The 9,146-nt window shown below is 36.4% G+C and overlaps 1 long non-coding RNA gene across 1 annotated transcript in view; it reads right to left on the minus strand.

Annotated features, from left to right (window-relative positions):
• Positions 1–8,810, minus strand: part of LOC134661549 (uncharacterized) — a 66,810-nt gene extending 58,000 nt beyond the window's left edge. The window contains exon 1 of the long non-coding RNA XR_010097970.1: positions 8,713–8,810. This is a non-coding gene — a long non-coding RNA (uncharacterized LOC134661549). The remainder of the gene's footprint in view (positions 1–8,712) is intronic.
• Between the last annotated feature and the right edge of the window lie 336 nt (positions 8,811–9,146).

Raw genomic sequence — 9,146 nt, forward strand, 5'->3', positions numbered from 1 at the left:
AAACTCGCATGCGAGTTCTCGCGACGTCTAAATGAGCCCTTAGGAATGGCGCCCCGGTGGAAGCGTTGCCCCCGGGTATAAAAAACCAGCGGAGCGAGAGAAAGGAATTATCTCGCTGATATCTTTGTACACAGGGTCCTTTGCTTGCTCCTAATGCCGCGCTGGATTTTCAAAACAAAGGACAGATTCTGTTTTAAATGCCCAAAGAAAACACCACAATACAAGACAACAACACAATACAAATATTATTTACTGCACACTTAACAATAAACAGGCAAATCAAGCATATATTTACGTTAAACTGTACCTAGATGATCTGATTTTATTTTGTCGAAATTATTTTTCGTAAAATTTTGATAAAGTTTGTTCGATAGATAGAGTTCCTTATTCTGCACTATTTAGGCGCAATTTCACCGTATGTACTAAAAAACTTTTTACTGCGTTACGGAAATGTATGGCATTTATCTTAACTCAACGACAATTACATACAACGGACAGTTGACTTAGACGCACTAAAAATAATTAAAGAACTTTTTTAAACTAGACTCTTTTATAGAGTTTTTAGGTTATTTCAGTCACGTGAAATGTAAAAAGCATGCAAAAATATATTTTCACGTCATCACTCAAACAACCATTATGTCACTCCTAGAAAAATAAATGTAAAGGTGATTAATTTTTCTTTCATGACTTTTTGCCTCTTTTGATAAATGTTTTCCCTGCTGATGGACACTTGTTTATTTCGACTCGTAGGTACCTCTTATAATCCCTCGCTATCCTTAAAATCTTACACTTGCAACTCAAATCAGTACTAGCAGCTAAAAATTACTCCGGCGACGTTCGGAGTGGTGGTTCGGATGTCAAATGTCGTCGTCGTTGTTGCCGCCGCTTTATCTGTCAACATTCCTGGTGAAATGAGTGACGAAATATAGGTTATAATCGTGACAGTAATGCGGCGGCGAATGTCACACATTTTATCAAAAATTATCAAGAGAGGACAACAAGGACGCGACGCCGCAACAGTCACGCAGTTGCAGTGGACATCCAAACGTCACTTTACTCATGTGCTGACTGCACTAACCTTCGATCAACACGGAAGGGATGCGGCATTCGCAATATTTCCCCTCTGCCTAGGTACAAGATCAACTGATCTAGCGCGGGTAATAAAACTAGTTGCGCTCGGATTTTAAACTAGACCGAATCCAGACGCGCGAGTGAACACAGCAGCAGAAAAAATGCCTAATTGCTCGGTTTTTTGTTGTAAAAAGAGGTCGGGGACATCAAATTTACAAAAAGAAGGTGTTACATTTCACATGTAATATTTTTTTTACATGTCTAACGTTTAATTACATTTAAACACAATTATTATATTTTAGTCTCGTGTAATTGCTGGATTTATCGATTTTGCTCGCCCAGTACAAATTGCGGATCGGTCGAGCGACAAATCCGACTTCTCATCTCTCAGAAAACAATAAAATTCTTTGACGAAAATGTGTTAGTGTGCGTGTTGTGACACTTGTCACTCGTCCGTACACAAAAAGAGATCGAGGTTTGCAAGATTTGTCTTTGACGTGTGTCATTTTCTATGTATTTGTGTCGTCATTACAGATTGGATTTTGTACGTAAGTGTGTGAAAAGTGCGACTGTGTGCACGGTCCCCCCCCCGCGAAAAATGGCAGAATGATTTGAATGTCAAGATATCGCTTGGGCCTATCCCTTCCGACGTGTCGGAAGCCCGTGTTGATCGAAGGCACTAACTGACATTATGACAGAGCCCGTACCATGAGTCATATGTCAAAACTGAAATATACGCTATCGAGAACGTAATTTACTTTCTATACATCTTGTTTGCACTAATATGCGAGTACGAGCGAGATGTATGTATTTGTCAGTGCCAAACTGATGGTAGCCGTACAGGTCGTATTTCTAGATTGAGTAGTATTCTAGGTCAGCTCTAAATTGGTTTCTAGCTACTAGGTACTAACTATAACCCATTCCTATTTTACTACTAGTTGTAACATGTCTAGTTTTAATTGGCTAAGACAGTGGAACCTCGATACCACGAATCTCAATAGAAACGCCAAAAACTCCATGATAGCTAGTTTTCGTCATAAAGAGGGTAGTGACTTAGACATGCTCTTATAGGCTTTTGTTTGCCTTAAAGAGGTTTCCAGTTTCGATGAAAAATTCGTATTAGAGGTGGTAACAAACACTTAAAGTACAGTCATGCACATTATTTTCTTCGAGTTAGAGATTTTTATTAGTAGATAACTTCAAGATATAGAGGTGATAAAAGAATACGCCATATTTTCGAGTTATAGAGGTCAATTTTCATATTTTGTGTTATGGATAATAGTACTGGATAACCGTGAACGGAACTATTGCCAAACATAAGCTGCTGGGTAAACCTGACAGAAATCTGTCATCTGCGCCTCAGTGAAAGGTAGCCTTAAAATTGGTTTGAGTTTTCAAGTCGAATGAGTTAACTTAAACTTGTTAGAAACGTGTAATATAAAAGTTTATTAAGATTCCTTCGCTGACAGCTTAAAAGAGGGTCGCGTAAAACTGTAAAAATAAATCGCAGATATTCAATTTTGTTGAAAGGTCAAACATTTATCATGATTCCTAGGGATTTTTCAGATTTTTAACCCCTGACGCAAAAAGAGGGGTGTCCTACATATGTTTGACGCCAATGTCTGTCTGTGGCATCGTAGCTCTCCAACGGATGGCCCGATTACGATGCGGTTTTTATGCGGTGGTTTTTAGGGTTCCGTAGCCAAATGGCAAAAAACGGAACCCTTATAGATTCGTCATGTCTGTCTGTCTGTCTGTCCGTCTGTCCGTCTGTCTGTCCGTCCGTATGTCACAGCCACTTTTCTCCGAAACTATAAGAACTATACTGTTGAAACTTGGTAAGTAGATGTATTCTGTGAACCGCATTAAGATTTTCACACAAAAATAGAAAAAAAACAATAAATTTTTGGGGTTCCCCATACTTCGAACTGAAACTCAAAAATTTTTTTTTCATCAAACCTATACGTGTGGGGTATCTATGGATAGGTCTTCAAAAATGATATTGAGGTTTCTAACATCATTTTTTTCTAAACTGAATAGTTTGCGCGAGAGACACTTCCAAAGTGGTAAAATGTGTGTCCCCCCCCCTGTAACTTCTAAAATAAGAGAATGATAAAACTAAAAAAAATATATGATGTACATTACCATGTAAACTTCCACCGAAAATTGGTTTGAACGAGATCTAGTAAGTAGTTTTTTTTTTATACGTCTTAAATCGCCTAAATACGGAACCCTTCATGGGCGAGTCCGACTCGCACTTGGCCGCTTTTAGCTATTGTCATAGAAATCGAAGTAGGAAGTTGAAGAATATAAGCTCTTTCCAAAACGATATAAAAAATTTTGGCCAAAAAATAATTTTGTTGGCATATAGCGTAGGAGGTTTCAAATTGACATCTTAATGCGGGTTTTGGTTTAAAACCTGTCGAATGCGAATTTCTTTATATATATCTATATATATATATATATATATATATATGTAGTAGTTTTTATACAAGGGTCTTAAACCTAATCTGACTTAATAGCTTCTACAATATAATATCTTTGGTATTTTAAAGTTTATAGGAAGCGCGAAGAATTCGTACAAGAGGTGCAAGCACGTACTGTTCGCCCTTAGAGTTGGTCAAAAACGCTTATAGTCTTACTAAGATTGTATACAGGGTGCCATTTGAGTCGTGATCAGTAATATGTTTTTCTAACTCCATAAACAACGAGCAATTTAATGCCCCTACTCTTACTAAAATCAGACAAGATTTTTTTTATTTTTTGTTTAATTTTTGTCATTTATTGTACTTTTATAAGTGGATTTAGGATATTACAACGGCTTATTAAGATATTTAAATTAGTAAATTGAATCGGAACTGTCATTGACATCAATTTTGTCATTTGTTATAGTTAGAAATAAAATTTACTTAATTTTTCATTTGAAATATCTTACAAAGCTGTTTAAATACCACATTGCCACTTGTAAAATGTAAAATAAATGACAAAAAATAAACAATAAAATAAAAAAAATCTTGTCTGATTTTAGTAAGAGTAGGGGCATTAAATTGCTCGTTGTTTATGGAGTTAGAAAAACATATTACTGATCACGACTCAAATGGCACCCTGTATACTCCAGAGATTGGGACGGGGACCGCCGTGACGGGGTAGCCTGGTCCAAGCCGTTAGCTGAAGACGCCACCAGTTCGAGTCCGGCCTCCGCCACTGGAGGCCTTTGGTCACTTTATCTTCATTAATATGTTCACCAGTTTACAAATAAAAAATCTTCAAAATATATTTGACAGAAATATGTCAGAACATTAACATGTTATTTTCTAAGAAGTATCAGTATACTTCGTATGTACGTGCAAATTCTAGTTCGTATCAGTGTACGAACTAGAATTTGAACTCTACCTTGAAAGTCTCGCGCCTAAACCACTCGCCTACCACAATCTGCGCCACAATCACTGTAAACTATTAAATCACGAGTCCTACGCCACCAGGTGGCCCACTATTTCCATCGCAAATTTTAAATAGAATACCATTAAATTATATTCCCACAATATTTTACTATCCAACGGATGCCACAAATTTACAAACATACACATGCAGCTAACAAAGCCCAATCACAACAGATATTGTTCGGGGTTCAACCGCAAATGGAGTTTGTGAACTATATCCGTGCATAGAGTGCGTAGAAAAGTTTCGATAACATTAGGCTGGGTTCGACAAGGTTCTATCTGATTGAGTTTGGCTCGTGTGTTGGAACTTTGCGCTATTGATAGATTTAGTTTGTATATAGCGTCATGGATAATGTGTTATAGTGGTTGTCATTCATGATTAGATAATCGTACACAAGTCGACCTAGGCCTATAGTAATCAATATTGATTGTATTACTACTACTTACTTACACAAACAATACCATTACTGAAAAAAGTCGCTTTTGACACTGACATAACATATCTAATCCATATTGTATCTAGCCGTAATATTTGACGTATCTTAAAGTACCTACGAATCGGGCCGTGTATCCCTATTGTCTTAAAGAGCGTGGGCGGAATGGTAGGTACAGTCAGCCTCAATAGTAGCGGATGAAACAACGTGACTAAAGTATCTGATATTTCGCATAACTCATCCAATATAAATAAATCTCCAAAATTCACGTTTAAAAGTAGGTATATTTTTTACAGTCTGAATTATTCTACATATACATCACTTTTTGTTGACCTATCTGTTACAGAATGTTATCTACATACTTTATGAGCCATTGTTTGATCCGCTAGACGCTTTTGTTGCGGACTGTACATGGACTGCGTCACTTTGTCACCCAGAATGTCTAGGTCACTGTATCTCATTAGGCAGCTTCAGCTTTCTTGATGTGCCTATTTTTTACACGGACAAGCCTCGGGCCGCGTTCGGATTTCAACATTCTTTTATACTACTTATAGTTCGTTTTTTTAGCATTAGAAAGATAAGCGATATTGAAGTATCTTTTAATTGAAAAACGCTTTTTTTTAATCAGTAACTATTACTTATTAAAGCAAAAGAATGTAAATAATCGTATATGATGCATAAAATTGTTACATATTTGCCGTGACTTATTTTTCAATTGTGTTTTTCAATAAAAAGTCACGTCTAGATTGTTTACCCTTTTTCTAATGACTTAATAAAAAATGTTGATAGGTACATGTACCTACATTAAAGTTAATAGTATTATATTATTAGAATTATTTTATTAAGTAGTCACTCTAATTATATAAATTGTTAACTGAAATAGACCACTTTTTTTTTAGTAGGTATATGACATCTATTTTCAGTTTATAACATTAATTTAATTATATTGTTCTTGCAATATGGTTATTAGAGACGTTATTTCTGACGACATGTAAAAACACAGTAAATCCGTATTATTCACAGGTTATAAATAAAATTAATCCCTGCAGAGAAGTGCCTATCGCTTTTATTAAATAAACACACAATAAAATCTGTTCGTCCGTTTCCGGAAGTTACGAGTAAACAAACACAGATACACGTGTAAAATGTATTAACGTCGTTGTTTTTAACATCGATTGGTAATTTGGTACCTATCTATAAAGGGTTGACAACGCACTGCAAGTACAGTTAAGTCGAAAGTTTTAATTTATGACCCATTATGTACCTTGTCACGTGACAATAGTATTAGGTCTCTAGCGACTTTCATATTGATTGTTACTCTGACAAGGTACGAAATCAGTCATGAATGAATACTTCCAACCTTATCCATACGCTGTGCAGATCGCTCACCATCAGGCCATCCGTGCGCTTGTTTCCTAACTGTGATTGTACTTAAAATTGCTCATGACTCGTTTACTTAATTAAAATAATGGATAAACGCGGTCTGCATTAAGATCCCTTTTTACATGGAGGTCGATTCTGATTTAGCATTTTGTTTTGGTTTTGATAAGACCTTGATGACCGTTATGGTAATTGGCGCGCGTCTAATGCACGACTTTCACTTCATGTCGCATTCACCAATCAGCGGTGGCAGCATGATTTCATTTTTATCGCCTGTCACTTTCACACTTACATACTTGTTAGAACGTGACAGGCATGGTGACATGCAATGAAGATGCAACCATGCTGTGACCGCAGGGTGAGCTGTTCAGGGTCGTATCAATATTAGATCATGAAGCTATTACCTAAACCTGTTACTATACTCTGTTACTTGTTAATTAATTAGTATTTTAGTTACTTCCAAATTATCCTTATTAGATATATTTTGTATTGGCTTTGTTCACATATGTGGTTGCGATAGTGCGTAACCTTAGTAATAAGTAGTACCTGTTAGTTTAATATTATGTTACTACCTGTGAGTTCCTATAATTGGCTTCCTGTATCTACTAAAATTTATATTTTAATGTCATAGCTGTTGGATCTCCAAATAAATAAATAAAATAAAAAAAAATCTGGTCGGCTCCTTGTTTTTATTGTTCCAGATATTAAAGTGACATTTAGTTAGGCCAATCTTGTGCTAATATGACAGATCTGTTGGACAAAATTGGGATATAAAAAGAGCCCTAGAAATCGACCTACGTCATTCTGTACCTAGTGGTGACCTCGTGTCTCCGTGTCGACACGGGAGCGGTCCCTGAGGATCTAACCCGTACCCGGCCTCAGGAGGATCGCCTATATTCGCCGTTACTTGATCTGCTACGCGGGTAAAATAATGGGAAGCCACAGGAAACATAATATGGAAGGCCAATGTGGCTAATTCCGTCATAGGGCAAATTCCGTCTACTAGCGTTTTACTACAACGAAAAAAAAAATTTTTTCAACGACAAAGCAGCGATTGCTTTTAGTTTCAGCAATCAAAAGCAGATGTTTTTTTATAAGAAATATACGCTCGTGGACGGAATAGTCCTATGACGGAATTAGCCACATTGACATTACCTACATATACGTAATATAATATTTAAAACGTTCACGTTTTCAACGCATGAAATCACATACAACCGGGTCTACCGCGAATTTATTTTGTTACCTTTATTTACCGACGTTTCGACGCACGTAATATTTTTACTATTTTTTCATCAAAATAAGATCAAAGCCGTAGCCACTTGTTACATCAGAATCGGGCCGACGGAGCAACACAATTAATATAGCGTTGGCACAATCTCTGGCGCGGCGTTATCTACAGTGTAAACCGCATTGTGCCATAATTGTTACATTTAAGGGATGTGGTTAAACTCGGTACATGCGTTAATGTTATTACATCCTCTGTTTTATGTTTGTTTATTTTTATAAGCTTTTATTATTAATTTATTAGTAAGTATGTTTGAGTTAAATCTTGGAAGGTAAATTACTTCCTGACGTTTGATTGGCCTCATATTTTATGCGACATCAACACTTTATTTTAATACATACAAAACTTCTACTAGCTCAATTATCTAATGTAATTAAAAAAACATGTTTTTTTTAGAACTTTTAAATATATTTTAGTGGCCACTACCGCACTTTGAAAATTTGGACTCTCCATACAAGCAGTTTTTTTTTAAAGTATTTGATTTGAAACCTTCGCTTCGTTCAGGAGTTTGCTCCCTTGTGACTCTATCTTCTGTGTAATTTTTATATGCTCAATCTAATAGATAGTCTATAGTTTTAAAGGGATACAATACGTACAATTAGAATAAAGTACTGTACCTATTGTGTTTGTGATAACGCCGCTGATATCAACAGGAAAGAGCTATGCGGGTACCGCTAATCGAGCTTCTGTTTCAACTTGAAACACTTGTTATACTTGACTTTCAAGTATAACAATTTGTTTGTAATACTACATACCTATACGAGTAGGTAGTGCTACCTGTATTGTAGTGCTCAGAGTTATTGTTCGGATTTTAGGTTTGGTGTAACCAATAGATGCGTCGCGAGGAATGTGTTTGTCATAAACCAATAGAAACACTTCATTTACCTATCCTCGCTCAGCGCAGCTCTAGAAACATGAGCGGAGCGAGGTATTCGTACATATATAAGACAAGTGAAAATTGTGAGCGAAGAATGTGTAGCGAGAAATGTTGTGCGAGGGATGTGTTGCGAGGCACGGACGCGAGCTAAAAAGAATAAAAAGCGGCCAAGTGCGAGTCGGACTCGCCCATGAAGGGTTCCGTATTTAGGCGATTTAAGACGTATAAAAAAAAACTACTTACTAGATCTCGTTCAAACCAATTTTCGGTGGAAGTTTACATGGTAATGTACATCATATATTTTTTTTAGTTTTATCATTCTCTTATTTTAGAAGTTACAGGGGGGGGGGGGGACACATTTTACCACTTTGGAAGTGTCTCTCGCGCAAACTATTCAGTTTAGAAAAAAATGATATTAGAAACCTCAATATCATTTTTGAAGACCTATCCATATATACCCCACACGTATGGGTTTGATGAAAAAAAAAAATTTTGAGTTTCAGTTCGAAGTATAGGGAACCCCAAAAATGTATTGTTTTTTTTCTATTTTTGTGTGAAAATCTTAATGCGGTTCACAGAATACATCTACTTACCAAGTTTCAACAGTATAGTTCTTATAGTTTCGGAGAAAAGTGGCTGTGACATACGGACGGACA

This window comes from Cydia amplana, chromosome Z (assembly GCF_948474715.1).
Source record: "Cydia amplana chromosome Z, ilCydAmpl1.1, whole genome shotgun sequence".
Lineage (NCBI taxonomy): Eukaryota > Metazoa > Arthropoda > Insecta > Lepidoptera > Tortricidae > Cydia > Cydia amplana.